Source organism: Phyllostomus hastatus, unplaced genomic scaffold, assembly GCF_019186645.2.
Source record: "Phyllostomus hastatus isolate PE091 unplaced genomic scaffold, TTU_PhHast_1.1 phas_contig_40, whole genome shotgun sequence".
Taxonomy (NCBI): domain Eukaryota; kingdom Metazoa; phylum Chordata; class Mammalia; order Chiroptera; family Phyllostomidae; genus Phyllostomus; species Phyllostomus hastatus.
In genome coordinates, this window is record NW_025333872.1 from 73,502,000 (window position 1) to 73,521,687 (window position 19,688).

At 37.4% G+C, this 19,688-nt stretch overlaps 1 pseudogene; it reads right to left on the minus strand.

Moving 5' to 3' along the window:
- Positions 1–18,432: 18,432 nt before the first annotated feature.
- Positions 18,433–19,112, minus strand: LOC123822166 (annotated as a pseudogene).
- Between the last annotated feature and the right edge of the window lie 576 nt (positions 19,113–19,688).

The following is a 19,688-nucleotide window of genomic DNA, read 5'->3' on the forward strand; positions in this document are numbered from 1 at the left end:
CTTATCCACAAACCAGTATCAAAAATCAAATTTCATTTTAGCACTATATGGTTTCCCCTCAGATTTGTTCTACTTAATCTTTAAGCGACCTTAATCTGAATTCAGTACAGATAAACTGCTTGTTTATTATGAAAAACATAATTACATTAGGGATACAAATACAAAAAAATTGCTAACCAATTAAGTTATTAAGCATTCACTTCATATGCCATAACTTTCTGAAAATACCACTAATTACTCAATTTTAATAATACTTTGTGCTCTATAAAATTAAAAAATAAGTTAAAACATTTTAAACATTATATATCAACCTTATCAAAAATAAATCTTACATATGGATTACATACAGATTATTTTTCTGTAACATTACCATTAACCCAAATTTTCTCATGGTAACAGAAATATCTAACAGAATATAAAGCAAATAACTTCTAATGTTTAATTCATAATTCATAAATAAAAACATATTTTTGTATGAAAGTTGCATATTAATCCCATGTATCAAGGATGCAGATTCTCCCTTGAAATCACATTTTCAAAATTTTTATGTTAATATTTCACAACTAACTTATGATTACCAAAGTAATGCATGTTTTCTCTTAAAAAATGAAGAGTAGATTTAAAAAAGAATTAAACAGATGAAAATCACTAATATTTATTTATAATCTTTTTGTATGTTGTTTTATTTACAATTTTTTAAAAACTGAATTTGGATTCCATTATGTTTGGTTTTGTATGCTTTGTTACTTCTCCCCATATCATCAGCTATTTTTTTAAATTTGTTTTATGTGTAGTAGATTTATGAGAGTCTCCAAAACAACCACCTCGTTCCTGTTTAAGTGATTTGTGTTGTTCGTAACTAATCCAAGACTTACAATTGTGAAGTTATACTGCACCCCTCAAAAAATAGTAACTAAAACAATGTTAAATTTCCTTATGGACCTTTTTACTAATTTTATCAGGTGATTTCTATAAGCATCCAGAATTGACTAAGGTTGGTTCAAACTAATTAGCCCTCACCAAACACATTTTCGTATGTCTAATAGAGTAATCAAGACCTCTTGTAGGGAGTAAATCCTAAAACAACTAACTTCTGAAAGAGAATTGGGGTGGGCTTGCCCTATACTTTGGCTCTTAATTTCCCAGGAAGAGTGTAGTGTGAAATTTCAAACATCGTTTGCCACTTTGGCATATGATGGTCAGAGAGCAGCCTGCACATGGGCATTACTCATTTTACATATACCCGTAATTCTATTATTTCAACTTTGAAAAAGTATCACATAGCAGATTCTACCTGCAGAGGAGAGAGACAGCACAGAGACCATTACGTCTGACAAACCCAGTCTACTGGAATATGTCTCCTGGTCAGACTGGGAGATACTGACATTGCCTTTCAGTGTAAGTGGCAGTGAGGGGAAGAAGTTTATAGTAGGTTAGAGAAGGCCCCCACCCAGGAGGACAAACACAACAGAGGACCAGGAAGTTTGGAAACCAGAATTACAAAGATTTTGAGAAAACTAGGAAGTCCTTTCCTTTCCCAGAAACCTCATTTCGGCATCTCTCTGCCACTTGATTCATGCTTCTCTTCCTGCCAGCAGTTTCTCTGTGCCTTAGCCCAAAGGAGAAAGGAGACAGATGACACCAACAGTGGTGCCAAGACTCAGAAGATACATATGAGTACAAGTCCAGCCCCCAGGAGGAACAAATTCCAGTCACTACCATTTGTTAGATTCTATGCACTGAATATTTGTGTCCCCTCCCCAGAATTCATATGTTGAAACTCTAAACCCCAATGTGATAGTAGGTAGAGATGCAACTTTTGGGAGATGATTAGGTCACGAGGGTGGAGCCCTCATCTAGGATTAGTACCCTTGTGAGAACACACACTAGAGAGCTTGCTCTCTCTCTCAGCTCTGCACTATGGGAGGATGACATGAGAAGATGGGCATCTGCTAACCAAGAAGCAGGACCCCACCAGACACTGGATTTGGTAGCACCTTGATCTTAGACTTCCCAGTATCCAAATGGAGGGAAATCAGTACTTGCTGTTTATGCCAGCCAGCCTACGGTATTCTGTTAGAGCAAGATGAACAAAGACACCAGGTAATTAGCTGGGCTCAGGTGCCCAAGCCTGTGCCCATCAACTGACCAGGGTGCAGAGTCACCTTGGACACACCTGGGTGCTCTGAATCCCCCCTGGTTACTGAGGCAGAGGCCAGCAATGCCTATGATACTGAAGACTGCCACCAGGTAACTAAACAGTAGCTTCTGAATAGGTGTAAGGATATTTTTTTAATTTTTTTTATTTTAGACGATTATATTAGTAGCACACAAATACACATTCCTTATATACGGTATGTAAACTTCTAGACTTTTTTCTTTGGGGGATCTGACTGCAAGTATTGTTCTGCAATTTGCTTCTGTTTTGTCACTTAACAAATATGTCTTTGATATTATAGTGGTATATTTTTTTAATGATATAATTCTTCCAGTTCCACAGGTAACTCAAAAGTGCATTTTATCACATAAAAAAATCTAGTGCTACAGACCAAATGGATGTAAAAGTCAAAGTTCTGTGTCACACAACTCCTGAATTATATTTTTACCTTGCTAGCACCACAGGTTATACATATTGCTCTGCAACTTGAATTAATGCATAAATATGTATTTATTATTTAAAAACACATTACTTAACAAACATAATTTAAAAATACATATGCATGGTAAAAAATAGAATCCCCTTTCAACACCCTCCTTCTATAACAATCTAACTTGCTTTTTTTCAAAATTGCTATTGACAATGTGTTATATACTCTTCTGGATTTTTCTATGTGTTTTTATATATACACTCAAATAACAATATATAATTGGGGTTTTTTATTTTAACATAATTTGGATACAAGTATAGAAATTAAGCAGAATTTTGCTATTTTTAATTCATAGCTATTTGTTGCAGATGGTTTCACATAAGTATATATAGACTTTTTAAGTTCTGCCTGTCATTCCATAATATAGATATATTATAATTGAATTATTCCTTTACTCGTGTATATTTATTGCTTTTAAATTTTCACTATTAAAATATTGTGATAAATATAGCTATACATATTCTTTCAAGCACATATGAGAATATGACTTCTATGTCAAAAAAAATCAGTATTACAAAAAGGTCCTCCAGAAAAAGCTGTAATAATTTCATTTCCATAATAATGTATGAGAATGTTGACTTCCACACAACCTCGCCAACCTGGATGTCAACAATCCTTTGTAATTTTTGCCTATATGAAGAGTAAAAAACGTAATTTCATTCTCTTGTTTTATTTGTGTTTCCCTAGTCATTAGTGAGAATTTGCATCTCTTTATATGTTCATTTATCATTTATATTTCTTTTTTAATTGTCTATTCATATATTACATATTTCTTTTATTTATCTTGGATTATTTTTACCATATTTTTTAAATCAATTTGTAAGAGCAGTTTATTTTTCTGTCATTACATATTTTGAAAATATTTCCCAGTTTTGAGTTTGTTCTTGATGGTTTTATCATATGAAGTTTTAAGTTTTTAAGTTGTCAGTACTTTTATTCCTTTCCTTTATGGTTTCTAGATATTGTGAATTTTTGTAGGAATTCCTTACCACCCAAGACTATGAAAAATTTTCATAAATGCATTGATATATTTTAAAGGTTTAACTTATAAAACAATATGAAGCTATTTGTGTATTATGTTTTGAAAGTTTAATTTATAAAACAATTTAGAATTATCTGTGTCTATGTTGTAAAGTGGAAGCTAACTGTTCATTTTTCTAAATGAATGGCCAATTGTCTGATCAGTTATACAGTTAGCTAATATCTACCCATGTTTGAAAATCTGTCCTTCCAACAAATTGAATTCTCATATATAAGGGTCTCTTTCCAGATCTCATTTCCTGTATACCCTTTTCTACTGTTTTCACGATGGTATGCTGTTTCATTTGCCATAACTTTGTTATGTTTTGATGTACAGTTGTCCTTTTTTCAACTTTTCGTGACATTCTTTTATATTTTTTCTTTCAGAAAATTTTCTTTCAGAAAATTTAAATTTCTTCTAGCTAAGTTCCATAGGCATCATTTTGGATTCCTTTCTAATTTTCTTGCAATCTTCTGCAGGAATTTTTAATAAAATTTCATTGAATGTAGAGACAAATATGGAAAAATTCCTACAGATGAATTGGAAAAACTCACCTGTAAAACCATCTGGGAACAGTGCCTTTCTAATACTGATCTTTGACTCCTGATAGCTTCTAGGTTATTGTTATCCAGGTTGTCTATTTCTTCTTCAATCAAACACAACCACTTGTATTCTCTAGAAAACCTCTCCTTCTATCTAGATTTGTATAAGACAGCCTCCCTTCCTTATGATTTTTTCTGGTTGATAATTTTGTCTTTTCAACTTTTTTCTTAATTAGATATGACAAAAGATTTGTTGATTAGAACCTAGGAAGCTAGCGAAAGTCTCCTCTGAATTGTGTTGCTGCTCTTCCCTCACTAGCCCATTCCCTGAAAGAAAGACCTACTTATGCACTATGTGAAGTTGGCAGGACATTCCGTCTTCCATGTTCTATTCCAGGCAGGAAGAAGTCAGAGAGGATGGTGACCTCCTCTGTTCTGTTGCCAAAACTTAGATGGATCCCATTAGTATCTTTACACACATTTTCTTTTTGCTTCCCACTGTTATCTGTGGTAGCATTCCAAATGAGTCATCCCCAGCCCGTTGGGCTTTTCCAAGGCCAGGTAGTTCTCTGGTGAGCCCTCAGCCTCCTGTGGGAGATTATTCACTCTTCAGAGAGGGTTTTGCTGATGGTATCCAGGGACAAACACTGCTAATCCCTGCCATTCAGAATAAGTGGGAAGGGAGAGAGAAAGAAGGTGCTCAACTGGCCTAGCTATTTCAAGAATGTGTTGACTCTAAGCTTAGAAAAAAATCACTGAAATTCCTTCAACACTATAAAATTTCTCTTCCTGGTGTTTTAGCCTGAAGTTTTCTCTACCCTGTTTCTTCACCAACCTGATTCCATTTTGTTTCTATTTATCTTCTTAGAAACTTTAATTTTCTGGGCATCCTTTCTCATTTTCCATCACGGATACAGATTTATTCTTGAGAAACAAACAAAACCTTTCCTGGCATTTCCTAAAACAATGAATTGAAAAAGAATGTGTACTTGTACACTATTCCACCATTTTTAGATGGTCCCTTCTTTAAGTACATTTATACTGAACTAAAGAGAATAATCCAAATAAGTAAATAACTTGATGGACAAAGTAGGGACTAAGTTAGGCACCCTTGTTATGCTCTCATGTCACTCTGAATTTCCTCTATTGTTTCACAGTTAAACCTGTGTAACTGTGGTTTAAATCACTGCTTGTGAGAACAAGGATGCTATTCCTCTTACATGCTATTTATAACCTTAAGGCACCACATTGCTTCAATCACAGTAAGCATTCCATAAACATTGGTTAAATGGATACATGAATATAATATTATTTTATGCACAATCCAAAAGATGCAGAAACTCAGTAACAAGACCTCTGAAGGATTTGGTGCAGATTTATACAGCTAGTGACCAAACTAAGATGGGGACCAGGCTGACTTCTACTGGAGTGCTCTTTCCATGAAGTTTCTCAGGCTGTTTGCTTTGTCAAGGCTTTTCTTCCAATAGTCTCTTAAACAAAGACAAGTGAAAAGAAGTCTGACTATAGTTGATAATGGCAGAATTCCTAACAACTCACATAAACATCACTTCTTACATTAGCGCTTCAGGACGTAGCTTAAATAGCTTCACCCCTTCCTCCTTTGCTATTGTGTACCTTATTAGACTAATAAAGTAAAGCCCATATCACCTCCCTGATTATGTTGTAAACTTTATTAGATTCCTGGCCTTTTGTGCCTTTGCAAAGAAAAAAGATTCTGGTCAAATGCTGTGGAGGGGGTGGGTGGGATTGGTTGCAGTGGGTAGCCAGTGTGTAGGGCATGCTGTTTGTTGTTTTAAAATTTAACATCAGAGTTAGGAAGAACTCTGAATTGGCAAGCCACCGGTTTCCTAGAATATGGTCATTTTTCCAAAGAAGGCTAAAATGGTCCTTTTATGTTTTGTTCAAGCAGCATAACAACCATGGGGTTTTGAACCTAATTGCTACATTGTGGTGATCACAAGTGATCTTTCTAAAATACACTTTGATGTTAATCCATTTGTTCACCAACATCTTACCATAGGTAAATGGATGTTATTTTACTTGCCAGTCATTATTTGGTTGACATGTTTAATATGGATGATAAGCTGAACTCAGCAAAATATTTTTGTTGGCTTTTCTTGTCATTTGTGTTTTCTTACTTTTTTGTAATGTAAACTCTAAACATAAATTTGTGAGTTAGAAGTTTGTGGTGCTTATGTCTTTTTTTTTAAAGAATAATATAAATGTGATTATTACCCCAGAATGGTAATTAATGGATTAGTATCACATCACATAATATAGATAAGGCCGTACTGACATTGTACATAAAAGACATTATCTTATGAATAAAACTTTAATTGACATATACAGTAATTTCCTCTTAGTATTTTAAAGATATTTTATTTTATTTTTATTTCTATTTTTTATTGAATTTACTGAGGTGACTTTGGTAAATAAAATTATATAGGTTTCAGGTGTACAATGATGAACCATTCTGTAATACATCACCTGTATATTTTATTGTGCGTTCATCACTTCCAGTCAAGTTTCCTTCTGTCATCATTCATCACTGCTGTTCCCTCTTCAATCTGCCTCCTCTCGCCTCCCCCACCCCTCTCGCTCTGGTAATCACCATACTGTTGTGTGTGTCTTTGTTCCTCTTACTATTAGAAGGAATCTGGAATGTTTTCAGATTTTGACAAAATTGAATATATTTACCCCATATTAGGTAAGTAGTTACCAATAAACATTTTAAATTAATTAGTCTTTCACTAGTCTGTGTTTAGAATAGTACTTGAAAAAAAAGAGCAACTTTTTTTTTGAAAATAGATATGTAATTCCAGTTTAACCAGAAAGTACTGCTGCAGGAAACAGAAAAATCTACCCAGTGCTTCAGGACAGACTTGTCAAAGCAACAAAACATTGTGAAATCATGGGTTGTCTATAGATGAAAATTACCCTGAAGATCATTTAGTCCCATTTGGTGTGTACAATTGTGGATTTTTTCCATGACCCTTGAGCATATGAAAAAATATCTCTTAATATTTCCAAATCAAATAGAATAAAATCTTTCTAAGCCCACAGCCTATTAGGATTACTGAACATCTATTCTGTTATTTGGAGCAGTGGCTGCTTCCTTGACTCAGGGTCGTACACAGTCCAGCGTTCTCCAGGGGAGATCTTCTGGCCTCCCATTAAGGACTCTAGGTTGTTTTATGTGTCAGCTTGGCAAAGCTATGGTGCCCATTTGTTTGCTTAAGTACCAGTCTACATGCTGCTGTGAAGGTATTTTTTAAAGATGTGATTAATATTTAAATCAGTAGACTTTGAGTAAAGCAGTTTATTCTCCAAAATTTGGATGAGTAGTTTATCCAACTCATCTAAATAGTTGAAGGCAGTAGGAGGGAAAACTGAGGGTTCCTGATGAAGAAGCACAGAAATCCTGCCTGGTTCCTGCCTGCAGAGTTCTGACCATTGCATCCTCGACTCTCCCGGAATTTCCAGGCTGCCAGTGTGCTCTACAAACTTCAAACTCACCAGCCCATGATCATATGAGTAGGTACATATTTGTAGGGGCTAAAAAAATTAATACTTTTCCTTCAGCTGTCCAAGTTCTTTCTACTGGGCTAATCATCAAATTATCAGAGACAGATTAACAGAAGAAAATCAAGTTTTTAACACATACACATGGGGAATTCACAAAGGCATTACAATTCCAAGACAGTGAGGTAACATTGGATATCTATGACATTTTTGGACAAGAGAGAAAGGGGGATGGGGCACTAGATTTCGGTAGGGAGAAGGGGTGATTTACAGGTAGTGGCGGGAGAGCAGAATCCACAAGGCAGGCAAATTCTTGCTAGGCAACTCAGAAGGAATGGGACACAGCGGGTATCTAGCATCTACTTGAAGCCCTCTTGCTTACCGTAATTAATTCAAGTTAGGCTAAGTTGACATTATAAGAGCTTCTCCTGAAACGAGTTTGTCTAAATCTCTTGGGCAGGAAAGAGGGCAGGGTCAAAGGATTCTTCTGTTTTCTTAATAAACAGCTTAAAATCAATATCTCAAAAGGGCAGTTGTAGGGTGGCAGAGTTTTGGTTCCCTTCACATTCATTCCATTTCTCTGAAAAACCCTAGTTAGTACCTGATTTAAAAGCCCCTTGAGTAGCCCACTGAGGTGTTCACTGACCATGTGTTGCCTTCAAAGTGGGGCTATTTAGCTGCTCTCCACACCCATTCCCTTTCCGCTGCCCCAGACACCATGATGCTTGCTCTGGTCCTCAAGGCAGGCGCCTTTGGTGTTCAGTCCTGGGACCCCACACCCTAACCAGCCAGAGTGTCATGCAATGGCAGAGTGCTGGTCTGTGCCACACTAGGGTCTCACTGTTCCTCTGTCTTCTCAGCCATTGGAAATCCAGCTCTGTCCTGGGGTTGAGTCATCCCCCCACCCACTACCTTCATGTCCAAGTATGGGAACCCATGTTTTCCCACCCACCCCCCTGAGTTTCCCCACCTTGGGCAAAACCAATGACCTCTTACCAAGGATCTGAGTAGGGGTATATTTAAGAAGGAAAGTTATTTATTTCCCCTTGGGCAGCAGACGGAGAACACAAAAGCTTGGCACTAAGTACTAAAACATTACCCTTTTATTCCTTCAATGATTCTACGTATGTGAGAACAGACATTAACTAAGTTCTCATTAAATTATCCTGTTTGATGTGTTAAGGAGCCAGGACCCAAAGAGGTTAAATGGCTTTCTCAAGTTCCCCAAAACACTCATAAAAAGAGTAAGATTCTATCTGATGCCAGAACCCTCCCCCACCTTCACCTGACACCTGACTGTAAGCTGTGAATATTTGTGCACAGATTCACAGAGGCCCTGGTGTTGCATAGGCTTTGCTACTTCAATATGAAATGGCAGGTTGGGATTTAATGCTTAAATGGATCACAGTCTCTGTGGCTATTGGCAGCCTCCGCTTCCTCCAGACACTCAGCCACAGGCTTTGGAGGGAAGAAGGTCCCTTCTGAAATGTGTAACATAGTCCAAGTTTGAAATTTAGTGGGTACCACCTGGCATCAGTGGTTAGAAAGTTCTACAAAATAGAACTGCTTTTTTTCTCTTCTTGATGAATAATCTCCGTACTTTTTTTTTTTTAAGTTTACCAGCTCAGTGGAAGGACAATGCAGAACGGGGTTTCCTGCTGCAGCATTAGGACTTGGGCTCTTCCTATCGATCTCATGGGCTCATTATGTAAGCTTATTTCTTCTGCTGATACAGGAGCAAAAAAGGCTGACTTGTGACTTTTCTCCTGTTGCACTCAGTTGTCCAAACATACTCAGACATTCAACAGTCTGTGAGTAGCTGGCCATTTGGTCTTTCAGCCAAGAAGGCTGTGGCTGGAAATTGCTTGAGAAAATATCTGCTTTTGATCAAAATAAAATTAAAACTGTAAGCCAGTATAGTTCACTGCCTATAATAACCCTTGTCCCTTAGGGTCATAATAAAACTGTCAGCTTCATGTGTCACTAACTCTCTCTTTCTCTTGCTTTTGCTATTGCTCTCATTATTTATTTGCTTTTGTAGTTAATATTTTCTATATTCTGATTGTTTTCTTTAGAGAGCTGCTTTCTATAAAGGTTGTCATATTGTGTCTTTGGGTTTTTGGTTTTTGTTTTCTTATCTGCATCTAGTTCTAAGAAAAGAGCATGTGTGTATGTCAATAGGCAACTGGAAGACATCACATTGTCTGAAATCAGAATCGATCTCCCTGGCCTGGCATGACTAAATGCATCCGCCAGGCACGGAGAGCCCAAGATTGCTCCAAACCCGATTTCTGCCAGATTAGCACCTGTGACCACTGCCTCGAGGCCACATATTACAATTACTATAGGAGACGAAATGTGCAGACTATAAAAAGGAACTGTCAAAGTTCAAATCTTAGCTTTACTGCTTACCATCTGTTTATAAACCTGGTATGAGTTACGTATTTCCTGTATGCCTCAGTTTCCTTACCTGTACATTGGGGGGGGGTCATTAAAGAAAGAACCTACATCATAGAGAGAGTTGCTGTGAGACTTCGATGAATTAATACAGATAAGCCCCTCAGAATAGTAGTTGACATATAGTGAGTACTTAATTAGGGTTCATTATTATTAACCAGATTTTTAAGAAGTTCTTGGTTTGTTTTACTGAAGGCTAGAACAAAACTTATTTTTTTTAAAAGTTATGTGTTTTATATTTGACTTTGTTATGAACACTGATTTAGAATACAATAATAATATTCCTTCAGTTTTCTGGAGAAAAACTCTACAATTGTTCTGGAAGTTAACTTTCTTCTGAACTGGGAAACTTTGTTAAGATCATTGAGATCCTCACTGATTTCTTTATGGGTTGTAAACAAAAATGAGAGAAGGTAAGAGTAATGGACTTGGTTTAAGAGGGAGGTTTAAATTTTAAGCTTTATTTGGCTGTGTATAAAAAAACAACAACTCTGAAATTCAATTTCCTCATCCAAAAATACAAAGAAGCTACTTTGAAAATAATTCTATTTGAGCACTAATTCATAATATAACATACATAATTTTAAGTTCTATATATAAGAAGAGTTTAATGTAAACTTAATTAAAATACCAGCCCAAAGCATACATGAATATTTGATATTTGGGGTGAAAGGTTCTTCTCAAGAAACATCTCAGTAAGGAAAAAGTTGAGTTGATTATGGAAATTTTAAAAGTAACTCCTATAAATCAAAAACTTAAGAAAATATAAAAGCAAACAGCACAATAATATGTATAATATGAACATAAGAAATATGTATACAGTGTAAACAATTCTTTAAGTCAATAAAAAGGATAAAAACACCAATATAAAAGTGAATAAATAACATGACACCAACCACAATCTATGGACTTTACTTGGATCTTGATTTAATAAACAAAATTCAAAAAATAGAGGTGAAGACAACTAGAAATTGGAAAACAATATTTGCTGAAAAAAAATTCTCCATTTTTCAGGTATGATTAATAACTTTTCAAAAATACATTCTAAGACATTTATAGATAAAATAGTATGATGTATGACTTACTTCAAAATAATATGGGGGGGTGGATGAATTGGAGGTATAACTTAAGTAAGATTAACCATGATTTGATCATTTTTAAAGATGCATGAGGGGCTGTATCATGTTTGAAATTTTCCATAACAAGAATATATAAAGTATACTATAGCTTATGAAAATGATCATATTTGAAAAATATTCATGTGGATACCTGAATACATGGATTTTGTGTGTGAGAGCGTAAAGCTGACCTCTGTGGGTAGAGAAGAAGAGTGTGACCAGGAAGAAGTTCATGGGGCCAACAACTCTGCCACTAATATTCATTTCTCGTAAAGGGTGGGCCATAAAGTGGTGATTGACATATTATTATGTATTAATTTTGTGCATTTTAATTATCACTTTGTACTTAACATTTTTAAGTGTTCTGTCTCCAAATTTTTTAAGTACAAGCACATGTTTTTAACGAATATAAAATAAAGCTGAGCAATAGCTATTGGGGAAAATATTCAAACTTGTTTTTACCAAAAGAAATATAAATTTAAGTGATACAATTTTTTCTATCAAACTGGAAAATTTTAAAACAACAACCAGTGTTCGCTAAGGCGTAGTGAATTCACACTCTTATACGCTGCTAGAAATACAAATTATTTCAAACTTTCTGGAAGGAAACTTGATGTACAAATCAAGGCAAAGTAATACAGTCCTAGGTGTTTGTTTTATGGAAATAACCAGAGAGAAACACAAAAAATTTTTTTTATTAAGGGATGTTCATTGCAATTATGTTTTATGGGAAAATTGGAAACTTCCATGTCTAACAATAGGAATCTAGTTACATGTTGATGGCATGTTCACAAAAGTTTTATGTAGTAATGATAATTCATTTTGAATGATGTGGAAAACATGCATGACACAGCATTCCATTTCAAAACGCAGGATAAAGACGGTGCATTATAGCATGATCCCACTTCTGTAAACAACAGTCTGAGTGCGATGCTGTGGGAGGGCTGTATCAGTTTGAGCCTGTGTGTCACCTTCTGAGACGTAAACAAGTCTGGACAGGCCGAAGGAACTGGTGGGTGGCCTTCTGGGCTTCTCTCGGTTTGCTTGGGGGAATGAAGGAACCTCCTAGAAAATAACTCACTCCGAGGGAAAAGAGAGTTGTGGAAAACAAATCTGACTATGAGTCGAAGCCGAGGGATGGGAGTCTGAGTCCAATTACTGCCTTTGCATCTGCCCCTGCTTAGTCTCTGTGGACTTTGAACTGGTTCGTGGAGACAGGACTGCATGCAAAGGTAGAAAGAGCTACTTAAATGAAAGCCTTGCAAAACATGGACCACCAGCAACAATGTTCTTAGTTTGCCCATAACAGGATGTAACAGAAAATCTGAAGGGAGGCTTTCTTTGCTGCTGCTCTGCTTGGCCTGCTCCCTGGTGGGAGCTTTGAGGCTTCAGTGTGTCAGGGCAGTTCTTGATAGCCAAAGGCAGCAGGCCCTGCCTAAATAACACCAGGGTCTGGGGCTTGCCATGTGGGAGCTGCCTGCCCCGGTTCCCGGGCACCTGCAAGACTCCCACTCGAAACAGTAGAAACACATTGGGAGTAGGACAAGATTTTCCAGGCAGGTGAGGTCCTGCACTTTTACTACAAGGCAGCAAAACACAGGTGATGCTGTTGAAGTGATCTTTGATTTAACTCCACACTGGGGTGATTTGATGAAACTCGGGTTATACACACATGTACCTAGATGCCCAGAAATATAACCCAAAATATTATCAGTGCTAATTATTATAAGTGATCTCCAATGTCCTCTTTTGTGTGGGGGTTGTGATGGTGTCAGTGTAAGATTAAGTATTTTTGTCATCACTGAGATTGAGATGTGACTGCACATGCCTAAAGAACATTATGGAGAAGATTCTAAGGTGGATGTGGTGAAACTTCCAGGTTTGAAGCTCAGTGAAGGCCTGAGGATTCCTCTAAGAAATGGCACTCCAAAGAAAAAGACAGCATATTTGATTTTATTTTCCTATTGTTATTGGGGAAATGTCAAATGTGATAGTTCCATTGCCTTTTAGATCAAACATTCTATGTGATTTTATAATTCTGTGAAAACATTTGTAGGTCTGTGGTTAAACATCTTTGATTCATGTATGAATATGAATGCATAAGTAACTTCTGTTGTACATGTTATGTTTTTCTCACAAAATTTCACTTATCTCCTGGAGGAATTCACAAAAATAGTTGTGGAGAACATTGACTTATAAGAGACCCAAAGGCTCAAGCTATTTATAACAAAAAAAAACAATAAGAGAATATGTTGAAATTGTTTCTATTTGCACTAGTCTTTTCAATTCTTTATGTGTATGGTAGAGGGCCTCTATTTCAGCTGCTATTATATTAAACTGTTTTATATTTCTCAGTTCAGGTGGATTACAAAACTAATGCTGTTTCACATATCAGAAAACCAAGGCTGACTCATGAGAGTTTCATGTAAAACACATGATAAGTGTATAGAGATCCCAAGGACAGAAGATGGACCCCATCATAAGTTAGGACATTTGAAAAAGGTCACTTAAAAGAGATACTAATAACACATATTTGAAAGCTGTCATACTCATACATTTAGTCTATATAAAGTACTCACAGTTTTTAACCAGGAGAGTACCACATTAAAGTTTTTTAATAGTTGAGATTTTCAACTTTTAGAGTATCTATTGATTATGGAGGACCTGGCCTTTCAATGTTTTCAACTGGCACCAGTATTTCATGATTAATGTGACAATTGTGTTTGTTTCGACAAATAGACATTAGCATTAAAATATGATTAATATTTCAAATGTCTCTATCAGTTGAAAATCAACTGATGCTTTTTTAATGGCTGTTTTATCATCCTTTTAAATGCTTAGAAGGGATTTTTTTTTCTGTTCAAGTTTCCATTTTTTCTTGGTCAGAGGTGGGAGCTGGACCAGTAAGAATACGCTGTGCTCGGCTGCAGTAACAACACACTAAGTATCAGAAGCTTAATACAATAAAAGTTTCTTCTGGCTCACATCATAGTCTGAGGTAGATCAGAGAACCATTCTCCAGTTGTAGCTTTGCTATCTAAAGTATGTCTTCTAAAATCATTGCATAAGAGCACTAGAAGGATGAACAAGACATTTTTAGGTATCAGGCCTTGGAAGTGGCTTATGTCACTTGTATTCTCACTCCTTTAGCCAGATCTCAGTCTCAGGGTCTCAACCTCATAACAGGAAGGCTCTGTGTCCATGAAGAAAAAATTTTAAAAAATAGTATCTCTCTGCTGTAGTAGTTACATTTCACTCACAAGTCATCTACTTTCTACAGATTTTTCAAACTCATTACCAGAGAATTGCACATAATGTTCTTTTATAATTTTCAATGCAATATATATATATATATATAATTATATCTTCCTTGTCAATCTTTTTCTTTATTTTTAATTATATTTTATGGATCATGCTATTACAGTTGTCCTGACTTTTCCCCCTTTCTCCCTTTCATCAAGCATCCCTCACTCCCTCGGGCAATCCCCCCACAATTGTTCATGCCCATGAGTCCTGCATATAAGTTCTTTGGCTCCTCTATTACCTATACTGTACTTTACATCCTCCTGGCTATTCTGTAACTACCTGTTTGTACTTCTTAATCCCCTCACGTCCTCACAAATTCTCCCACACCCTTCTCCCATCAGAGGACCATCAAAACGCTCTCTTTGTCCATGATTCAGTCTCCCTTCTTGCTCACTTAGTTTTTTTTATTCAATTGTTAGAGATATGTATTTCTGCCATTTAAAAAAATATTTACTTATTATTAGAGAAAGGGGAAGGGGAGGAGAAAGAAGGAGAGGAACATCAGTATGTGGTTGCCTTCCATGCCTGGCCCACAACCCAGGCATGACCCCTGACTGGGAATTGAACTGGCAACCCTTTGATTCACAGACTGACACTCAATCCACTGAGCCACACCAGCCAGGGCTATTTTTGCCATTTTATAGTTCATAGTTTTGATCTTATTCTTCTTCTTAAATAAGTCCCTTTAACATTTCATATAAAAAGGGTTTGATGATGATGAACTCCTTTAGTTTTTTCTTGTCTGGGAAGCTCTTTATCTGCCCTTCAATTCTAAAGGATAGCGTTGCTGCATAGAGCAGTCTTGGCTGTAGGTCTCTGCTTTTCATGACTTTGAATATGTCTTGACAATCCCTTCTAGTCTGCAAAGTTTCTTTTGAAAAATCAGCTGACAGCCTTATGGGAACTCCCCTGAAATAACTAACTATTTTTCTCTTGCTGCTTTTAAGATTCTCTCTTTATCTTTAAACTTTGGCATTTTAATTATGATATATATTGGAGTAGGACTCTTTGCATCCATTTTGTTGGGACTCTGATTCCTGGACTTGCATGTCTATTTCCTTCACCAAACTGGGGACGTTTTCTTTCACTATTTTTTCAAATAAGTTTTCCATTTCTTACCCTTTTTCTTCTCCTTCTGGCACCCCTGTGATTCAGATATTGGTATATTTGAAGTTGTCCCAGAGGCTCCCTATCCTTTCCTTGGTTTTTGTTTTGTTTTATTCTTTTTTTTTCTTGCTGTTATGATTGAATGTTTTTTTCTTCCTTATATTCCAAATCATTGATATGATACTCAATTTCATCCACTCTACTGTTGTTTCCCAGAAAGTTGTTCTTTGTTTCAACTAGTGTATCCTTCATTTCTGACTGGACCTTTTTTATGCTGCTGAGGTCCTCAGTAAATTCCTTGAGTATCCTTATAACCAGTGTTTTGAACTCTGCATCTAATAGATTGCTTATCTCCATTTCATTTAGCTTTTTTTCTTGAGTTTTTATTTGTTCATTCATTTCGGCAATGTTTCTTTGTCTCCTCATTTTGCCAGCCTCTCTGTGTTTATTTCTATGTATAGGTAGAGCTGTTTTGACTCCATGTCTTGGCAGTGTGGCCTAATGTAGTAAGTGTTTTATAGGGTCCAGTGGCATAGCCTACAGTATCCCCCAAGCTGGATATTTGTGGTACATCCTTCATATGGGCAGAGTACACCCTCCTCTTGTAGTTGAGCCTTGGTTGCTCCCAGCAGATCAATGGGGGGGATTTACCCAGGCCATTCAGTTGAAACGATTGGCTGTGACCACTGACCACAAACTTCCACCCTCTGTGGAGGATCTGCTGTGCAGGGGCAGGGTGGTGGTGCTCCGACATGGTCTGTAGCTGTCCACTGGGTACACTGTCCCTAAGGTTTCTCAGGTGGTGCAGGCCAAGGTCAGCCCCCACCTGTGTTTTGCTTGGAGCCACCCTGCCTAAGTTATAAAGCAATCTAAGATGGCTACTCCTTGTGCTGGATGTGGAGATTCCCAGGCAAAGCCAAGCTGTGAATCTAGGCTGGCTGCTACTAATACCAGGTCTGGAGCTCACTGTGGCCAGCTTTTGCTTGTTTGAGAGGATTTAGGAAGTTGTGAACCAGGAGCCAACACCAGCCACTCATATGAAAAAGCAGCTTAAGTGGGCCTGTAAGTTGATTGGGACAGAGTCTCAGGGGCTCTCCAGTGCAGGGCAAACATTTTTGGCCAGGTTGATTGAGTCTCAGTTATGGCACCAGCTTGCCAGCTCTTTGGCTCTGTTGGGGGAGGGTTTAGAAAAGGGACAATGGCCTCTGCTTGTCTTGATGTCAGACACTTCAGTTTCTCCCAGTATGCCCCTGGTGCCTTTCAAGCTGCTACTCCAGTGCTAGAGCTCAGAGGGAGTGAGTCTGAGTAGGTATGACCATATGTGGGTTCTTTAAGAGGACCTGCTTGAGGCTCTAGAAGTTTCTTCTACCAACTCAATCCCTGCTGGTTTTTGCAGCCAGAAGTTACAGGGACTTATCTTCCTGGCACTGGAACCCTGCATGGGGGCTTGGTGAGGGGCTGGGACTCTTTGCTTCTGACATATCCCTACCAACATTTCATCCACCACACACTGGTGTGGGACTAGCCCATTCTGCATCTGCTCCACTCCTAGCAATCTGGATGAATGTGGTTCTTTAATTCTGTAGTTGTCAGACTTCCATTCAACTCAATTTCTGATGGTTCTGAGTGATGGTTGGTCTACATTTTAGTTGTAATTTTGGTGTGATTGTGTGAAGAGGCAAGCCATGTCCACCTATACTGCCATCTTGACTGGAAATCACCTTTCTTGTCAATCTTAATTTTGTGTATTTATTTTATCTTTTTTATCCTACTCTGTGTTTACCTGATATTCATACATTGGTCCTTACCAAAAAATAAAGGCAAGGTTTTTTTTTTTACTTACTCTTTCTCTTGATATTACTTTCTCAGTACTGTTCTAAGTGAATAGCCTGTGGCAATAAGCAAAAGAGCTTCTGCCCCTGTGGAACTTATTTACTCCTGCTTTCTTTCAGTCTACTTTTTAACATAAAAAAGAAGTGCTTTTTTCATTTATATTTAATTGTTTTTACTTTTAATAAAATCTTCTAGCCCTGGCTGGTGCAGCTCAGTGGTTGAGTGCCAGCCTGTGAATCAAGGGTCACCGGTTCAATTCCCAGTCTCGGGCAAATGCCTGGGTTGCAGGTCAGGTCCCCAGTAGGGAGCACACAAGAGGCAACCACACATTGATGCTTCTCTCCCTCTCTTTCTGTCTCCCTTCCCATCTCTAAAAAATAAAATAAATCTTTTAAAAATAAAAAATAAAAGCTTCTAAAACTATACAGTTAATTTCAATTTTAACTGTGTTTTATAAGTTTTGATATTAAATGGTCTCATTTTCATTTTAGGTTTTTTCCCTTTTTTAATTAAAATCCATTTATATAGTGTTTTACAGACAAAAAAAATGTACAGTCTTCAACATTCAGTCAATGAACTCCATTCTCAGAAGTGTTTTGTGAAACGACCAAATTCTTTGCCCTTCCTCCAAAAAAGATACTTCTGTTTATACTCCTGAAAGTGACGTGTTTATTACACCGCCTCTCAAGAACAATCCCCAAAACCCCTGCGGAGTGAAGAAAACCTTCTTTAGAATGCAAAGCCTCCTCACAGAGGTGCAGTGGAAGAGGTACATAAATGGCTGCTGTTTCAGAGGAGTGTGCGCACACCTGGCGGATAAGCCATAAGAAGAGCTTGAGGGCCCAGCTGGGTGGCCCCTAGGTGCAGAGTGTGGCCAGCTGGGACTGCGTGGCCCTCAGGGCCTCCTCCTCCTCATCTTCTGAGGTGGACATTGGTCCTGGAGGTTCAGGCTCTGGAAGGGCATCAGTCACTTTACTAGGTGCTTTGCCCAAGGCTCCTGCTGTAATTTCAAACAGAATTTTGTCGATTTCCATTTCTGCTGCTTCTTCCATTTCTTCCTGATCATCCATGCTTTTAAAAGAGTCTCTAACATCTCTTCTATGATCCCAGCTTTCGTCATCTCTTTGGACAGTTCCCGCTTGGTGGCCTGGATTTCTGGGATCTTCACTAGACTCTGCAGAGCCTTCATCACTTCTGTGTTCTTCTGCAGGAAACCAGCCATGCACAAAACCGCCAGCTGGTTCTTCATGCCCATGAGCACAGAGTTCATGTGAGCTGTGGATGCATAGAGCTTGCTTACAGCCCCCCTGACCTGATCATCTCCTTGGACAGAGCCACACAGACATCTTTCTGACCCTTCTTGGCGGCATCTTTCGCAGACCGTTTCACTTTTTATTCTTCTCTTTGAATATCTCTCATTGGCCGGTCGACAACTCTCATTTCCTTTCTTATCTTCAATGACCACTCACTGACCAGCTCTTTGGGCGGCTTCTCTTGGGTTTTTCCAAACAGCCCCATTGTTTACTGTACTTGTCTTGCCCCTTCCCACTTTTCATTCCCTGTGACCAAGCAGGTCATGGGCAGCCACCTGGGCGGGGCCGGTGAGAGGTCTAGATTTTTTCCCTATTATTTCTTCTTTGATTTAGGATTTTTAAAATAACACGTTTTTATTTCAAAGGAGTTAAGTTTGTTTATCTTTATATTGAATTATTAACACAAATATAGGCTGTAAAATCTGTACTTTTTAGAATTTATTGTCCTCATTGTGGCCAAGAACATTATTAATTATTGTATGTGTTCCATGCAGCTAAGAGGAGAATATATGTTCTCTGATGTTAGACATTGTTTTTTATAGCTTGTTGATTGTATTATTAAAATAATCTATGCCCTTATTATTTATCTACTTGAGCTATAAAATTCTGGAAGAGGTATATTAATTTCTTTCACTATATTTCTTCAAAGGTCTAACTGTACTTATAGAACCTGTTTATGTATTTGAAGGCTTGTTGTTTTGTGCCTAAAATTTGACACATAAATTATGGGAGAAAATTCTCCTGAGTCTAGGTGAATTGAATCTCTTACCATTAAATAATGTCTCAGTTCTGTTTAATGT